A 20,320-nucleotide genomic window follows, 5' to 3' on the forward strand; every position below is an offset into this window, starting at 1 on the left:
TTGGATTGCCAAGCTGTAAAGTGTGCTGGAAAGCTGATACTTCCATCTTTAAGATCTCCAAATTTGAGCTGGATCAGACGGTGAGAAGGCCTTCAATCAGGGGTGAACTTCTGACAGTTTGACTCTGAGCTGAAATCTGGTTTTCTATCCATTTTGTTAAGCTTTTCCGTAAATTACCTGAAAAGAGTCTTGGAACTACAAATACTAGAAAAACGTAATAAAAGTACTTGAAAGCAATTAAAAACATAGAAAAAGTATTTCAAAACGATCCACAAAAGTTGTCAAAATACGGTGTTATCAAGTAGTTTATTTGTTGGGTTTAAGGGAAATTTTGATGGGGATCATATATGTTCGATGAGGATTGCATGAGCTACTAAGCTGAATCCTAGAACTTTTTCTTCTAAACTTATTTTTAATGCATGAGAGTTGCGTCATAAACTATAGTCTGATTTAGGTTCGTAACGTTGCAAAAGTTTTCATTAGGGGTCAGACCTAGTTTGAGAAGATCAATTCTGTCATAGGAGTAAAAACCTACCTATGTGTGAGTTGTGAAAGTAGATGAATCTAGTGCAAGATTGCGTACATATGTGACTGGGGCCAGAGATGAAAGCTGCTGGTGAAGGTCCTGGATAACTTTTGGTTATGATCACGACAATGACGTAGTCATACCTTCGTGCTCGAGATTTAAAAGTTTTAGCTAGGATCTTTTATATATTTTTTTAGCAATATTTTGAATCGTTCATACCCCGGAGATATTTTCATGAAAACCCAACGTCTTGTTTTTATAAGATTACATTGATTTTTATCCAAGCTTTTCGTACTATAGGTCATTTTAAATTCCCAGCCGATTTTATTAAGTCGTTAGATTATGTCATTTTCGTCTTTAATTGTTTCTTCCTTTTCCTGTTTAGTTTAAGATTTACGTTTTTAATGACACCCAAAACCCCCTTAAAATATTGACTAATTCTAGACTTCCTTGCTTTAATATCTTTCAAAGGTTTTTGCAGAAAATATCCTCCTTCCCTGTGGATGCGATCCCTAAGTACTACAATCAGTTAGTTGTGCACTTGCGGTTTAATTGATTCTTTTAGGATAAAACTTGTCCCACACTCACACCACATCAGGTTTTTGGCACCGTTGCCGAGGAAGGCAAGCGTTTTCTCTTCCAAAAAATCCTAGAAAGGTTAATAAATCAACTCTAGAACACCCTTTTCTACTGTTTTTTGTTTTTGGTTCTCCTTGTTTCAGGTTTTTAAAGCAATGAACCTTATGGACCGAAATCACTACCATGAGGAAGGTTTGTACAACACTCCTCAAGCCACCAGATGCAGAGAAGAGGAGTACATTCGTGACTACTGCTTGATGGTTCGAAACTCCGATCCAAACCACCAGCCCTATGGATGCCGCGAGCCTCTCCATTACCGAGATGATTCTTTTTCATCACCTTTGGTCAACGCTAGACCATATTTTCATCGCCTACCTCATCAGATCCTTCAGCAGGATGAGAACATGCAGATCAGTAACTTTTTTGTAGCAGCTTGAAGCCACAATCAAGCAGTTTATCGATGCTCAAACTGTCTCTAAAGCCGCCCTTCATGAGAGAATTGATGGTGTATTGAATCTCTTCAACAAAAAGTTTGAAGACCTCTCTGCTCAAGTCAAATAAATAGAAGAACGTGTTCTCAAGGATGAAGTAACCATCACTGAGAGATTTGACACCATGTAGGAAGAGCAAGCCAAGCACACTTATGAGCTTCGCGATGCTAAGGACAAGATTAGGACCCTTGATTTCAAGCTCGATGATGTAGACAACGCCCTCAATGAAGCCAAGAACGAGTCTTGTGAATTCACAGTCAAAGTTTCATAGAAGGTATACAAGGTCATGGACAAAACCGAAGAGCTTGAGTCAACCCTAGAATAAGTTGTCTATGATTTTGATGAAGTTGAAGAGAAGGTTGAGAAGATTATGCAAGAATTTGAAGCACAAGATTCAGCACTTCACAATGAAGAACTTGACTTAGGTAAGAGTACACTGAGCCTGAAGACCCAAGAGATCATTTAGAAGATGAAGGAGAAAGTAAATCAAGCAGTTCACCTCGGAGACACTTCCTTGTGGTCGCACCTCCTGTGACTGAGGCCAATAGCCCTTTTCCCGCGGTCATGCATGCTCCACCCGCGGCCAACAATCACCTCTCTACTGTCATATCACATGAAGCTGTGGACAACTATCAGTCGGTCTCTAATCAATCCCATTCGGCTCATACAAGCCACTGCTCGTCTGATGCACCTCCTAGAGTGACTAGAATTCCAGCAAGTGATCTATTCTATCAGCACCCAAGAATCTCAGGATGAAGATAAGTCACCTATCCATGCACCTTGCAACATAGCTGTGTCTTATGAGGATGAATACTATGAGCAGTGCCTTAAAGATGAAGATTATCGCTTGTTCATTAAAGGAGGCAATCCAGAAAGTTTATCAGAACGAGATTCAACAATCTCTAGAGAAAAACTCATAGAGTTTAACAACTTTGTGATGACAATCCCCATCTATGAAGGTTTTGATGACATTTGGAAGTTTGGTTGCTTACGAGTCTTCTTTAGATACATCAAGGAAACAAAAGAATACATTCAAACCTACTTTGGGAGAGCTAGACGTCTGTCTTTTCCTAGAACATCACCTGATGCTGCGGTTTACTCAATCCACCTCCAAAAACCTAAAGAATTCAGCTACTATACCAACAAGATCAGCAAAGAGAAGCTAGATGAGTTCAACAATGTGGTTCAAAGTTTACCTGAAGGAATCACCTTTGCTAGAGCTTGCAAAGACTATATGATTGGCCACTACTTTTGTGAAAGCAAGATATATCTTCTTGAGATAGAAGACTTGTTCATTCATACAAAACAAGGAAGACCTGTTCGAACACTGCACAAAATCAAAGAAAAAGGTCAGTTTCTCAGCTAATGAATCCAGTGCAACACCAAAAGGAGTAGCCTATGACATTCCCTTGAGGATTGAGATTGTATTGTACCTGTAGATTTTTACATTGTCAAGACTAAAGATGATTTATTTCCGATAATTCTTGGATGGCCTTTCCTAGCAACTGCTGGAGCCATCATGGATTGGCCTAACCGGAGAATTTCATTTACTAATGTCGATAATGACAGTTTCTTAATGTTGTTCCTTTTAATAGCAGAGCAGGAAAACGTCCTACAATAGAGGTGTTTGAAGCAGAAATTTGGAGTGACGAAGAACCTGCTAGGCAGAACAAGGAGATTAAAAAAAGAAAAGACTTGTCTTAGGACAATGTCTTCATTGGTTTAAGCCACTTCCTACACTAAGTAGAGCTAAACCACTTAAAACAGAAGCACTCAATAGGAGGCAACCCATTTAGGTATTGTTTTTTTTAAAGATTTTCTTTCTTTTTCTATTGATTTTTTTTCTTTTTCTTAGTTTCAGGTGTTTCTTATAAATAAAAAAAAAGTCAAAATAAAAAAACCAAAAAAACAAAAAAGAATGATTGGTTCCCAACTGCTCGGCCCAACAGAAACCATGCAAGGAGAAGCAGGTTTTGGCTGCAAGAAGTTGGCCAAGGTCGCATCCAATCGACCTGCAGCCAAGCCATGATCGACTGATAACACCGTATTTTGACCACTTTATGGATCGTTTTGAAATACTTTTTTTTATATTTTTTATTGCTTTCAAGTGTTTTTATTATGTTTTCTAGTATTTGTAGTTTCAAGACTCTTTTCAGGAAACTTAGGTAAAAGGTTAACAAAATGAATAGAAGACCAGATTTCAGCTTAGAGTCAAACCGTCAGAAGTTCACCCCCAAATGAAGACATTCTCACCAACTGATCCAGCTCAATTTTGGAGACCTTCGAGATGGATCTACCAGCTTTCTTATCCAGCACACTTTACAGCTTGGCAATCCAACGGTTCAATCAAAAGTTACGCGAAGAGCAATATGTCTTGTAAACCAGCCGACAAGCATTCCTACCCGTGGCCAACAGCTATTTCACCGCGGTCCCGACCTTCCCGACCGCGGAAAGTGGTATGTCCGACCCCAAAGCCCATTTTCAAGCCCAAAATGATTCCCTCATTTGGAGAAACCCTAAGTGACACCTAGAAATGTCTTGAGCACTATAAATACATGTTTTATGAACCCTAAGACATATCCTCTTTTATGCTTTTTATGTTTTAGAATACTTTTTAGGTTTTTCAATACTTTGCTTTTAGGGAGAGAGAGATCTATCTCCTAAACCCTTTTTGTTTCTTCATCAATTTCGATTACTGCTCAGCTTTTCAATACAATGTTTTTGCTTTCTTTAATCATGTCTGACTAGTTTTATTGTTGGTTTTAAGGGATTTTCGATGGGGGCTATATATGTTTGATGAGGATTCCATTAGCTATTGAAGCCGAATCCTAGAACGTTATCTTCTAGAGTTATTTATAATGCATGGAGGTGGTCATGAACTACAATCTGATCTAGGTTTTAGGTGTTGCGAAAGTTTTCATTGGAGGCCAGATCTAGTTTGAGAAAAGTATATCGACGATAGGAGTGGAAACCTACCTATGGCAGAGCTGTGAATATTGATGAGTCTTAAGCATATCGCATCTTTTCTCTTCTAGGGCCAGAGTGGAAACCTACTGGTCAGGGTTGAGAGAGATAGTTGGTTATGATCACGACACTGGCGTATTCATACGTTCGTGACTCGAGTTCTAAAAGTTTTAGCTATGATTTTTTTAATTTACTCTTAACAATGTTTGGGAATCCTTTCATACCCCGGAGAGAATTTCCCTGACAACTCAGCTTCTTGTCTTTATAAGTATTTCGCCGATTTCAATACAAGTTTTAGTTATTAGGTTATTTTTCTTCATTCTAGTCAATTTTCATTCAAAGCAATTAGGTCTAGCCATTTTCTCGTTTTTAGTCGATTTCTTTAAGTTTAGTTATTAGGTCATTTTAATTCCCGTATTTTCCCGTTGAGATTAGTTTTTACGTTTTAAAGACACCACCAAAACCCTTACAAAAATCTCCTGGTTCTAGACTTCCTTACTTCATATTTCTTTCGAAGGCTTTTGCAGGAAATATCCTCATTCCCTGTGGATTCAATCCCTAAGTACTACAATTGATCAGCTGTGCACTTGCGGCTATTGATATCATTTAGGGTAAAACTTGACAAACACCCTCACCGCGACATCATCGACACCGTCCCAGAGTTCTACCCACGGCCAAGACAAAGTTCACCGCGGTCGCGTGATACCTACTCGCGGTCACTCGTCGTTCACATCACCCTCTGATCCAATTCACCCCATTTCACCTCAGCATGCTACATTCCACTTCATCCACCACTTACCACCATCTACCACCACCTTTTAGCATCTTCCCACATTGATTCAGTTGATTCCCATCAGCATCCCGATTCGAAGCTCATGCATCATTTATCCACCCCAGCATCATTTTCATCATCACCACCATCCCCTAATGCATTCCACTAGAACTGCATCATTCATTTCATCATGTATCAAGGTAAGTCCCTTTTTCTTATCTTTTCCATCCATTCATACTCTTTTCTCATCCAAACTTGATTTATTTCACATTGAGGACAATGTGCTTTAAGTCTAGGGGAGGATTTCATCCCTTTCTAACCATCTTTCTTTCATGAATTTTGCATTATCTACATTTTTCTGTATTTTATAAAGTTTTCAAAAACGGTTTTCAAAATGATAACACTGTATTTGTACCCATTTTCACCATTGATTTCAAATGTTTTTTCAAAGGTTTTAATCAGTTTTATGAACTTTATTATGATTTCTATGTATTTGTAGTTTCAAGGCTCTTTTTAGGAAACTTAGGGAAAATGATGGCAAAATGGGAGAAATCCACATTTTCAGCTCAGAGTAAGACCATCAGAAGTTCAGCCTCAAATGAAGACTTTCTCACCGTCTGATCAAGCTCGAATTTGGTGAAAATCAAGAGGAGACAACTAGCTTTCCATAGCACTTTACATCACGAAGATCCAACGGTGCAATCAAAAGATCCACCAGATGACTTCTATTCATGGAGATCTTTTCACATAGGATATACTAGCTCATTGTACTTGGACATAATCTTGACATCTAATTTTCTCATCAATGGTTTTAAGAAGGCATCATAATATATATCTAGGACATCTTTACTTTATTGTTACAACTCTTTGTTGTCCTAGATGGCCAGTTCATCTTTAAATGGTACCTCACCCTTAGCCCAAACCTTCATTTTCAAATTTCATACACTCTCTTTTAAGTCCATGTTGACAGATATATGCAAAAACGCCAGAGAGGGAGGAACAACACTGTTTTCAGTCACTCAAGAGAAGGACTGAAAGAAACCGGGAAGGAAGTGTACCATGCAACCTCAGCAAGCCTCATATCTCAAAAAGCTCATTCTTAAAGGTAATTTTCGTGCTCCCTAAGACTCTAAGTCAAAAGGCGGTTTCCCTTATACAAAAAAAAAACATAAACAAAAACAAAAACAATAAGAAAGAAAGGAAAGGAAACCAAGAGTCTAAAGAGTCTTAAAAGCCGAAATCATTTGAGCCAAGGCAATAGGTATTCACCTAAGGAGTTATGGATTCACAACCTGGACAAAAATCCAAGTCTGGGGGAATTATAAGGAGAACCTGAAGAAAGAAGATCAGAAATCTTTAAGCAATGAGAATGTGACTGGAAACTGTTGGGGCATAATGTCTTGTCTCTCCAGAAAAAGGTAGCCCTAAACACATCAAACCTTACCACTAAAAGCCTTTTGATACCTAACCTTGAATGCCTTGTTTAATATCTTTTTGATGAGAATCACTAAACCTTTAATGAATGTTAAGAGCTAGTTGACTAGAAGTTAGTTCTAAGTGTGTGGATTTTGGCATGACGGATTAACAGACTAGTTATGTTTGTATTTTGGTGGGAATTTTCTAGACTTGATCTGATTGATGCATTGTCCATAATTAAGGTCTAGAAGTATGGTTGCTGAAACTTTTTGAGTTCCCCCTCATTTCTGTTGAATGATATTTTACGAGATTAGATCTTCTTTTGTTTAAAGACAAACAAAGTCTAAGTCTGGGGGAGTTAATAACACCGTATTTGTACCCATTTTTACCATTGATTTCAAATGGTTTTTCAAAGGTTTTAATCAGTTTTAGGAACTTTTATTATGATTTCTGTGTACTTGTAGTTTCAACGCTCTTTTCAGGAAACTTAGGAAAAATGATGGCAAAATGAAAGAAATCCACATTTTCAGCTCAGAGTCAGACCATCAGAAGTTCAGCCTCAAATGAAGACTTCTCACCGTCTGATCGAGCTCAAACTTGGAGACAATTAAGAGGAGGCAACCAGATTTCCATAGCATTTTACATCACAAAGATCAAACGGTGCAATCAAAAGATACATGGAGAACAAGTTGACCCAGTTCACCAGTCCTAGAAGACTCTCACCCGCGGCAAAGTAGCATTTTACCTGCCCTGGAAGACTCTCACCCCCGGTGGACCCAAATCCGAGCCACAAGGCCCAACATCAAAGCCCACTTCGCCATTCCTCTTCAGAGAAGACCTAAATGAGACCTGGAAGACCTTATGACCTATAAATACATTTTTTAGCAGCCCTAAACGGGTGTGTGCTCCTGTAAAGAGGTTTTGAGCCACCAAACTTTGTTTTTCTAGGGTTAGGCGATGGATATGGGGAGTCTTCCCCTGATCCATTATTCTTTCTCGTTTCTATCTAATTAACTTTTCTGTTTCATCTTTTGCATTCTTTTATGTCTTTTATCATTCCTTGCATCATGTAGATTTGTCCCAGAGAGTCAAATTGTTTGAAGAGTATTCGATATGCATACATATCGATTAGGATTTTTAAGTTTCTAAACCATATTCTGGATCTCATCTCTTCTAAGTTGTTCATATTGCATGAGAGTAGATTCATAACCTATTATCTGAGCCTAAGATCGATCAGAGCTACGAGAGTGCTGTATCAGATCATCCATACCTAGCTTCAGAAGAACATAGTCGCTATAGGAGTCGAGAGCTACCTGTAGAGAAGATGTGAGCAAAGGAATTCAATATTTAATACATGATCTTAGTTCTGGCATGAGAGCAAGAGTTAATTGTCAGATCTGAGTGATTAGTTGATTAAGATGGTGAGAGTTGGTTAATCATACACATGTCTATTCTAGTTCCATGAAGATCCCAGAAACAGATGAAGATAAATCACCCGGAAGCTAATTGGAAATACCACCAAACATCGATTTCAGTAAACCGGAGAAGTTTAAATCGCCACCTATGAGTTTAGAGTCTATAGTTTGAGTCGATATGATATGATTGAGATATTCTTTTAACAATTCATATGCATTGCATCTTATTTCTTGTGAATATTAGATTAGGTTTAGCTTAGGATTCTTAACCAAAAAACCCAAATCTCATGAGTTTATGACTTTGCTTACTTTCCAAGTTTGTTGTTTCTTTCAAATTAGACATCTTCCATGTGGATCGACACCCTAAGTCCTACAACGTACATCTGTGCACTTGCAGACACTAGGGTTTTATAAATTTAAAATTTTTTGAGGACCAATGGGCTTGTTAAAGAAAAACCCTAGGCCCGCAAGCCCATCACAAAACAAAATACGCTTTAAAGGGAATTGTTAACATAAATCGATGACAGCTGATTGTGTGCTTTTTCGTGATTTAGGACTAGCCTAGACGGTAGCTAAGCACATTTGAAAAGAAGTACCCCAGAAGAATTTGAATGGTTTCGATTTAGATGAAGGAATATACTAGCTCTGTTTTTATCTAGACCTAACATTTACTTAACTTTCTCATTGAAGCATTAGATCAAGTAAATGAATCATACATTCACGATTTCTTTATCCTTTTATCACTATTTGTTGATCCTGAATGACTAGTTCATCTTTAGTTAGTTTCCCACCTTATCCAACCTCTTTCAAACCACATGCATACTTGTTTTTCATTGTCCTATATACAGATATGTGCAAAAACGTCGTAGAGAGGATCAATGCAGTTTTAAGTCACTGAAGACGGAGACTTGCAATTTCTGGAATGATTCAACAAAGGAGAAGGCTTGATTTGCCTCAGAAAAAATTCACAACATTGGTATATTTTCGTCCCTTAGACTCTCTCTCTTAATAAAAGGTGTTTTCCCTTAAAAACAAAAGAATAATTTTTTTTAGAAAAATAGAAAATGAGAAAGGAAAGTAAATAAAAACCTTAGAGAGTCTAGGAAGATCGATGTTTATCTTTGAGGCAAGCCTTGGTTCGATTATTTGTAGTTTTTGGAGATCATCTTATTGATTCCTGAAAAAGATTTAAGTCTGGGGGAATAGATGTTAACAACAAGGGAGGAAGGATTATGCAACAACACTTGGCAAGGAAAATTGTGGGCATCAACAAGTCCATTCTCTCTTGCGTTTTTGCATAATATCTAGCATCCTCAGATCTTCCGGTAACCCTAAACACTTTAACTTCACCACTTAAACAGCTTTTGATACCAAACGCTATCTACCCTGAATGATGTCTTTGATGAGAAATTCACACTTTACAGTTAGTGAATGTAGAGAGCTAGTTGACTCGAATCGAGATTTAGATTGTTTAGATTTTGCATGAAGTAAAAAGTGGACTAGTATTTTTTGTGTCTTGATGAGAATTTTCTAGACTAAGTTGCGATTGTTGTACAATTGACGGTCATAGTTTAGAGGTTCATGTCTCTGATACTTGTGCATTCCTAGTTTTGTTTTCACTTCACCATGCTTTGATTTTTGTTTTGTTTGAAGACAAACAAAGGTTTAAGTCTGGAGGAGTCTATAACACCGTATTTTGACCACTTTTATGCATCGTTTTTAATTTTTTTTCTTATGCTTTTTATTTTTTTAAGTGTTTTTATTATATTTTTCTATTACTTGTAGTTTCATGACTCTTTTCAGGAAACTTAGGAAAAAACTTGTAAAATTGATAGAAGACCAGATTTTTAGTTCAGAGTCAAACCGTAAGAAGTTCACCCTCAAATAAAGACCTTCTCACCATCTGATCTAACTCAAATTTAAATTTAGTGACCTTAAATATGGAGCAGTTATCTTTCCAGCACACTTGACATCAGGACAATCCAACGGTTCAATCAAAAGTTACGCGAAGAGCAAGATGTCCAGTCAATCAGCCGGCCAGCTTTCCAGACCGTGGCCAACACTTTGTTCTCCACGGTCACCCACTGCCTGACTGCGGATAATCAATGTTCAGACCCAAAAAACTCATTTTCAAGCCCGTTCGATTTCTCTCTTTAAAGAAGATCAGGAGTACATTGATGTGTGTCTACTGTGTGAGGGAACAAGTTTTATCCTTAATAAAAATAAATGAAAGCCGCAAGTGCACATCTAATCAATTGTAGTACTTAGGGATCGAATCCATAGAGATTTGTGTGCCTGGTATTCTTCTACGATTTCTAACTTTATGTCTAGACTAGATCGGTTTTAGAGATAGGTTGTTTGTCACGGATTAAACTAAAACTAAAGAAAGCTAATGAATCTATCCTAGAGAGCAAGTAGGAAATCGAATAAAAGGCAAATGAAGCGAGCAGAATATCGAACTAAAGCAAATAAAATGCATATCTAAATGAGCAAGTAAAAGTTGATTGGTTTGTAAACTATGGCTAAAAACGCTGAGATTTTGGGAACTCTACAGGGATCATAATCGGTTTCAACACTAGGGATTATAGATTGGGATTGACGGATATCGAAATATGGGGTTCTAGAGCTAGAGTACGGCGGTATGACTACAATGTCGTGATCATAACCAACTGTTTCTCGCAGCCCTGACCAGTAGGTTTCCAATCTGGCCCTGGAAGGGAGAGAACGCAAGAGCTGCACATGATTCGGCAGCAATCACGATTTCGCCGCAGGTAGGTTTCCACCCCTACGGAAAAATCGTCTGTTTAATTCTAGGTCGGATACTTAATGAAAACTTTCGCAACACTAAGTATCTAGATCAGATACGAGGTGATCAATCAAGCATACATGGAATAAGGAAGAGAATAAACAGATAACAATGTTACAATCCCTAATCTATAAATCTAGATGTCTTAATCGCTTATGAGAGCCCCTTTCGGGAACCCTAAGCCCAACTCGGGATCTACTCAGACATGGCTGAGGTCGACACCATCATTGGTTTTTAATAAAAGCAATCAAAAACAGTAAAGAAAAAAAGATGAAAGAAAGCTTCTCTATTGATGAACTCAGAGTTGAACAATCTTCTCTAAAAATCGCATAAAACGGCTGTAGAAAAAGGGTTTTTGTAAAAATATGAAGGTGATATCTAAAAACAACCTTAATGACAAGTATTTATAGTCTTCAATACTCCATGGTCTCTAGGTTCTAGAATTGAGGCAGAGAAATGACTTTGGGCTTCAGAAATATGGGCTTTTAATTAGAGATGGCCGGCCTCGGTCGGGAGTAACGTGGCCGCGGGAAACAGAGGCTTGGCCGCGGTCGTGTAGCTTGTGACCGCGGTTGATGGGTCGGTGGCCGCGGTCGCGTGACTTACAGGCCGTCTTCGAGTATCTCCGGGGCAAATGGAATATCTCGAGATCCAACCGTTGGAATGTCTCCAAACCAAGTGCATTTGAAAGCTGGTTGAGTCTTCTATAGGTTGTCCAATTTTGAGGGTGATCTGACGTTGAGAAAGTCTTCGTCTCTCCATGAGATTTCTGACGGTCTGCATTTATCCAAAAGAGTCTTTTTGTTCCAATTTGTGCTTCTTTATCCCAAATTACTTGAAAAGTTTTTTAAAATCCGAAAACATAGAAATCCTTTGTAAATCTTAGAAAATGAAGTAAAAACACCTGCAAAAGATATTAAAGTGATCCATAAAAATGGTCAAAATCCGATGTTATCATACATCATTATATCCTAGATTCTAACCCGCCCATTGGTGGGCGGGCGGGATTTTTGTTGGCTAAAATGAAAAATAAATCATAAGTTATATCCAATTAATGTTTAGTTCAGTGTATATATAGACTTGATTGTTATGGATGGAATGATATGTGGAGTTTAAACATCAATACGTGTGATGTTTATGATATGAAGATGTAGATTTTAAGTATATGTTAGCAATCAAGTGGGAAAATTAAAATGCAAATTTGCTAAGTGTATATATAGTATAGAAAGCAAAATTGTTGATAGTTTTACAGATTTTCTAATAAAAACCCAAAAATTTGTATTACAATCATTTTGTATGATAACTTACATTCTAGTTAAAAGCCCATCAATTTGTATCACAAGATAATATCTTTTCATATAATAAGATATATATAATAATGATAAAATTAATATAGTTAATAACTTAATTTTCATATTTCTATCACACGATTCATTATAATTTATTAACGATCATTGATAAATATTTAAGTAGATAGTAATTTAGATATGAAAATAAAATATTTTCAAACACTTAGAGTATTTACAAGTAAATGCAAAATAGAATGAAAAATTAAGTTGTTAAAACTATAGAGTATAATAAATGAATCTAAACGTCCGAATATGTAAAGGTTTTTAAATATTATCACATAAGGTAATTTAAGTGCGAATAAAGAAATTTGAATAAGTACCTTATTATCCATGATTATCATCTCAATACTATTGCCGTAAGAAGATGATTTCCTCCATATACTCAAGATTTTGACATCGATCGCCCAACATTGACCCATTGCACTTAAATCTTCCAATTCATCTCGAGCAACTCTTGAAAAATACATTTTCTGAGATGAATAATGAAATTGTGAGTTCAGAGAAAAAGTTAATAGAGATAAAGATGAATTACTTTTTATGACATGCTTCTTTGGAAAATGTGAAGAAGATTCAATGCATGACCGTAAATTAATTTTTTCGAATGAGTAATTTCTCTGACTTATTTAATAACAAAATTATTGTGTAAACAATATTTTCTTTAATATTACACAAAGTAGATCGTTTAATTAAAATTCTCTAAATCTAAAACCTAAAAATAACAAATCAAACCGGGAAAAATACATTCATGATTTAAATGAATTGATCAACGATTTTGGGATATAATATCAGATGTTAGAGCTTTGAACAATATAATATCATAATATGAAAATTCACATAAAAACGTAAGTGTAAAATATGGTACTTTAAACTACGAACAAAACAAAAAGCATATTGTACTTGAAAAGTCATTATGGTAATAGCATAATATGTGTAACGAAAATGAATTCTAATGTTTATTACATAACATAATTAAGGAGGACATCACTCCTATTCAGATAAGATAAATGGAAAGTTTTAAAAAAGTAAAACACAAAACCGTAAGATACATGTATCAACCTAAATCGTTCGTATAGGAATTGATCTTTGAAGATTTCCCAGCAATTTGGAACCTATACATTTATAGACAAATGTTACACATATATATTACTATTAAATGTTAAATAGAATAATATTAGATTTACAATCCAACTTACTTGTTTCAAAAATCTTGAACTTCCTTAAAATCAGGATTGAATCTGAATAGAGATATACCTTCGCTGTTTCGAATAAATTGACCCTGTTCTATAATAAAATACAACACAATGTCAATGCAATTTTATAATAAATAAATGAAAAAACATAGATCTTTTTATTCTTCTATAAATTTGTTACTTTTTACCTTTATTTTCGCTGAGCCTCCACTCGCTAAGTAGACAGAACACCAAATTAGTTGTTCTATTTTGCCACATATCATTGAAGCGCGTTGCGTAGTTGTTATAAGCGAAACACTTAAGAACAATATCACTGAAATTTTTAAATAATGATATCAAAAACATATAAAGAGTATATACCGGTCTATGCATAACTAAAAATCTAGACTTACTTCAAATCTCTAATATGGAATTCAATACACGTATTGAACTGGAAGGTTGAACTCGATGATCCTTGCATACCGGTTTGAATAGTTCCAACGTAATCAATCACCCCAAGTAAGTCTGTTTAAAATGATCAATAAAATGTAATTAGCAAGACTTCAATTTTATTAAATATAAGTATTTCAAACCAATAAGATATTATGTGAAAAAATTATAACTAATATAAACGATAAACACATTACCTATAGGATAAGTAGGATCGACCATTCCATCTTTAATTGATTTGAAATCAATCAAATTCAAAAACATGCAAATTGGGGGATTATTGACAAGAGTTGAAACGGAAGTCTCACAGGTCAAAATAATGTTGTAGAAGTGATTCACTGGTCTCTCGTTCCAGTTATTCCAGTCGGAGTTTGTAACTACAAACCCACTAATTTCTTTCCAATTTCCTTCATTCATTTCTCGACGAAAGAACGCTTCAACAAAATTATTCGCCGTTGCATGTATTTTGAAACCCTGAGACATTTTTCGTTAAAAATTTAAAGTAAATTATATGATAAAAGAAAATAAAAAATTTGCACAGATGTTGTTAATAAAACCTCTTCGTCGACAAAGATGAACTCCAAACGCGGTCTACCATTGTTGTCAAACTCTGTCCATTTCTTATAAACTAAAACACGTATAGTCGAGTGTGTTCTCCATGGGTGTAAGTGACTAACTAAGTTGTAGTAAACCATTTAAAAAAAAATTGATCGTTTCTAGGGTTGCAAAATTATGGGATTGGTTTTTATTGCCTGGATAGTTGCCAAGGGAGTAAAATTAGAAAACAGAGGATATATCTCACCTGTTCGGAAGTAATACTTTGGAAAATTCACTAAATTTAAATATTTTTTATGGAATTTAATGCAATACCTTTTAATTAGTACACTTAACTGAATTAAAAATTTAATTTAGTCTCTATTAATTTAATGTGCTTGATATCTTTCGTATATATTGAATATATATAATAAAAATAAAATTGTTTTGACAGAAATCATAAAATTCGATTTAGTAAATATTGTTTTGACAGAAATCATAAAATCAGAAATTCATTTAAAGTCATTATACCAAAATAGAATCTTCTATCTAGTTTCTATCATAAATGGACCATATCAAATATTACACTTCGACATAAAAACTCAAAACAATCAAACAAATGACACTGTATTTCAAAAAATAAATAATACTTCAATTGGTTTGACATATATTGTTCAACTGAAAAATATAACAACGTCAAACGATAAACAACTCAAAGCCGAATCACATAATAACAATAGGAATACAGTGACGCATTCACCCCTACATAAAACATAAAAACAAAAAAAATTACATAATGAATGCATTATATTATTAACGAAACGAATACGAAAATGAAAAACATACCTTTTTAATCATCACGATCATTTCCTAAATTCCGGAATACTTCTTTGAATAGAACATTCATTGTTTGCCTTTGTGGATTGCCATCTCTATCTATTATCAGTATTTTCAAGCCTTTCTTCGATGTTACCCGAGATATTGCAACATATAGCTGTCCATGAGAAAACGCATGACGAGGTAAATACAAACCTACTTCTGATAACGACTGTCCCTGACTTTTGTTGATGGTTATAGCGAATGCAACTGCCAATGGTAACTGTCTACGTCTTAATTTAAAAGGTAGTCTTGCATGAGATGGAGTGATCAGCAATCGTGGAATAATAACTTTGTCTCCAGCTTTATCTCCGGTAATAATTCTTGCTTCTATCATGAAATCCGCCATTTTTGTAATCTGAAGTCTCGTTCCATTCATCAATCCCGCTTTAGGGTCAATATTCCTAAGCAGCATCACAGGACACCCTATTTTCAATGTAATACAATGATTGGGGAGTCCAGCAACTTTTATACTGTTTAAAAACTCAGGAGTAAAAGTGGGATTTTGCAATGCTCCGGAGTCAGCATGATCTATAGTATCAGAACTCAGATATACTTTTGACTCACCTGTGTTAATTAGTTTAAAATATTGATATAAGTAAGAATACAATTCCAAAAACAAACCAATAAACACAATCATATAAGATGAACTTATTGTACTTACCAGTCATCTTCGACAACATATGTTTATTTATATTGTTCACATCTTCATTGGTTGGACAAATTATTGCTCTTTCTTGCCAAAATTTGGCCTCTTTTTCCTCCTGAAACGATGTTTTTTCTCCTTAAATTTGTGTTCGTATTGCTTCGATTGGATTATGTACGTCCGTTATAAGAAACTCCTCAGGAATATCAATAATTACTTCACCGTCATTTGGCTCAGAAATTTTACCTTCGCCAACATCTAAAATCCATTCAGAAAATTCCTTTAATTCATTTGCTTGCTCAACACTCAAGTCACTTGCCAGTAACCTCATGTTTTTCGTTAGCTTCATAACTTTGCAATAATCCCAGATATAGGATGCATTCAATGCAGCATTAGCAACATCTCCCTTTGAAGCACCATGCACGACAGGTAGAATCTTCCTGAAATCTCCACCAAATACAACAACTTTCCCACTGAAAATACCTCCTTCGTCATTCTGCATGATATCAGATAAACTTTTATCTAACGATTCAAAGCAGTATTTACTCATCATAGGTGCTTATCCCAAATAATAAGATATGCTTCTTCTATCAAATTTGCAACTTCTGAACCACGTTTCATCGAACATGTAATATATTTATCTAGGTTAATAGGTATATCAAACCGCGAATGAGCTGTGCGACCTCCTTGTAAAACCAAAGATGCGATTCTACTTGATGCAATGTTTAGCACAATATCACCCTTACATCTTATTGCAGCAGACAAAAGAGACCAAAGGAAAGTTTTGCCAGTACCTCCAAATCCATATACAAAAAAACACCTCCTTTTTTGTTCTCAACTGCTTCAATAATCTCATCATAAATCTTCCTTTGCTCAGTGGTAAGCTTCACAATGTCTCTATCATGCATTTCTTTTAATGCCTGTCTATCATAATTTTTCTTCATCAATTATTAAGACATTATCGTTGTTAAGTCCATCTTTTGGAGGCTTAGGCATTGATGTATAGAATTGCAAAGAACTATTGTGAAATTTCAAGATCTTCTCAATCTCCAAAAGGGCAAACTTTTTCTTATCAGCATCATCCAATATAAGACCTGCAAAACGTGTAAATTATATGTATAATGAGTTTACTAATCAGTAACAAATTAAACAATGCATTACGGTTTAACACAATACCGTTAAAGATGCAATAAAATAAATAAGAAAACTGTAGGGAATTTATCAAACCTGGCCGATTACAATGCTGTCGCCACATGTATTCAATATCTTATGACAAAACTTCCCAGGTTTGTTCCCAAACATATTCAGGCTGAGAAAAACTACCAGATACAAGCATTATAACAAATTGTCATCTTAAAAATGACCCTGTAGCAGTAAAACTCATTCTAATAATATCAGTAATATACTCCTGGTCATCTTCTAACAACCCTCTAGCATAACATGCTTCCTTGAAAGAAGGGTATACCACATTATTGTAGGATTTGATGTCATCAAAAGATTCTGGACCCCTGACAACATTAAGAAGAATCCTCAAATAATATGCTTCTTCTAGTTTACATGGAACATAAGTAATCCTTCCAATAGCAAAACCTCTTTTTCTTGGTTTAAACATCCGAAGTGATTTATCCCACGTATAGTAAACATGGATTTCTCCATACGTGAGTGTTTTACATTTACCGCCTTTTTTGTTCAACTCAAACCAAGCTGTCATCTTTGTGTTCTTTACAACTTCCCTATGGATAACCGTTTTTACCATCTCATCGCCCTTGAAATATACCAACTGTTTGCCTGGTAAATGAAACGAAAGGTGTTCAACGGGGGTTGTACGATTGTGGATTGGATTTTTTAAGATTCGCCATGCAGATTCACACGTAGATACATATCTGTATAATCAAATAGTATGTTAGAAGTAAACAACTGACGATGTTCAATTAAATATATAGTTTTTATTCTGACAGTCATTCAAATATAAATGTTTACAACGAATCTGCAGTCGAAGAAGTCTTTAATCTCCTTTTTCTTCTTTGCATGATATTCATGTGTGGAATCACAATGACTGTTATCTCCTCCATCAGCTTTCACATTCTGTGCTTGCAAAGGCTCAATCACAACGTAACACGATCAAATCCTTTATATATATACTTAAATAAGTATTTAATGGAAGAAGCTTGCACCACTCAACAATGATATGAGCTCGATAACGAAGAGACAACTTCTTGTTATAGGGTATCACAAATCTATTATCACATTTGTATCCATTTTTGTCAACGTAATCCTTGAGCTGTGACCTCCTCCTATACAAAGGAAAACCTTCTTTATTAATGGATGTCGTCTCAATATGCTGTTTAGGATACATTTTTGTACAACTCCCTTGTGACATGCATGGTGATCTTGGATTAATATCACCGCATGGACCATGAATCATCATTTCTGAAACAATTCCATAAAGCTCTGACTCTTCATATCGGTCGGGTATCTCAGCTGATATAACATTTTCAATTTTTTCAGGAGGAATTTTTGAAGTTGGATCTAAAAACAATAGAATATGTGCATGCGGTAGACCTCTCTTCTGAAACTCTATGGTGTACATGGCTGAAATTACGAAAATATATATCAATGAATAAACTGTATAATATTGATATTACAAATGTCAATATTAAAGAATGTCAAAGTTACTAACCAGAAACAACTTTTCCTATACCGAGTCTGTTATCAGCAAAATCCATTATCATAGAATCTAGCTTCATTTCGAACACCCGACAAATTATATTTGGTCTATCATCAAAACTGAGTTTCCGCTCGTTCAAATACCTTGTGATTTCTGGCCACTTTGGATTACATGTAAAGGTGATGAAAAGATCAGGGTACCCAAAATGTTTACATACAGACATTGCATCCAAGTAGCCTTGAATCATATATCGAGGTCCACCAGTGAATGAATAAGGCAAATACGTTTTTCTACCTTGATCACGCAAATTCTTTTTACCTTTGTTTGATACATCTTCTATTGAATCAAGATTTTCAGATCTGAGTGATGTCTGGTTTTGTCAAGATAGCCGACACGATTTGCTTCTATCATAGTAAAAACATCAACCAGAAACTGCTGGAATAACCTCTTAGCATGCAGCAGAGTGTGACATTCATTCTTTCGCTCCTGTATACTAAATACAAAAAATTGTCTCATACTAATATATTCTCGTTTCCGTTTTCAATGCGAATATGGAAACCGTCTTCACCATACGGAAATATCAAAGGATACTGTAGAGCAATGTATGAAGGATGAATTTCACTAATCCTTATCAGCTTGCCGCATTGTTTCTGCAATATTATATCACGCTTACACATATCCTCATTCAGATCACCAGGGATCAACGCAGCCACTTCAGACGCAGTAGGCATATTATATATCCTTGAGTCTTTCTGGCGATAATTTATAAGTCTCATATGAAGCTCCTCGTTGGGATCCATTTTCAATCTGTCTCTAGCAGCTCGAAAATTCTTCACGTAAGGGTTCACCTTATCTAACATCTTAATCAGCCTATCAATTAATTCATTCCTGAACTGTTTACGTTTAGACACCTTCATAGGATTTTTACTTTTGCTGCAAGAAAAATATATCTATTATTAAAATAAAGTAATAATAAATATGAATTCAATCATCACTTTTACTTCATAATGGTCGAACGATTTTGTACTTCTTCATCGGTGTCAACAATAAATAACTGATAAAACTTCGCGACATCACCAGGTTTAGGGAGCATACTTCCTATCAGATGATAATTCTCTTCGTTAAGCTGGAAAATTGATGGTCCACACCCTTTTTGATAGACCTATCTTCTTTACCTCCAATAGAAGTCATTGAAAATAGCATATTGTAGGCTCTAACATTCTCATGAAAATGTTTGCTTAGATCATCGGCAGATGTAAAAAGATGCATTAATTTCTCTGGAGAATCTCGAAGGTATGGTAGCTTTACTTGACCTTGCGAACAGCACAAAGAAAATATAGGATTCTTTGCTCTTCTTCCTTTGTTTAAACGTTCACCATACCAGAAAATTGCACCACAATAATAACACTCATATGAAGGATAGCCATCATCTTTATATTCTGAATATAAAGTAGTCCAAAATTATAATAATTCATATGTGAATCACATAACATAAGATTTAGCATTGGAAATAAATACCTTTATACTCGCTGAAAGGATTATTATTATTATTAGAGACTCCTACAGAAAACGTTTTCTGCAACATAGTAGCTAAACTCTTGACATCATAAACATAGTCTTCAGGTTCCTCATTGTCAGATGAATTTTCTTCGTCAGCTT

The 20,320-nt window shown here is 35.4% G+C and overlaps 1 pseudogene; it reads right to left on the bottom strand.

The window, feature by feature from the left end:
* Positions 1-15,321: 15,321 nt before the first annotated feature.
* LOC112088522 lies at positions 15,322-19,437 on the bottom strand (annotated as a pseudogene).
* Positions 19,438-20,320: the final 883 nt, after the last annotated feature.

Source organism: Eutrema salsugineum, unplaced genomic scaffold (assembly GCF_000478725.1).
Source record: "Eutrema salsugineum unplaced genomic scaffold, Eutsalg1_0 scaffold_8, whole genome shotgun sequence".
Taxonomy (NCBI): Eukaryota; Viridiplantae; Streptophyta; class Magnoliopsida; order Brassicales; family Brassicaceae; genus Eutrema; species Eutrema salsugineum.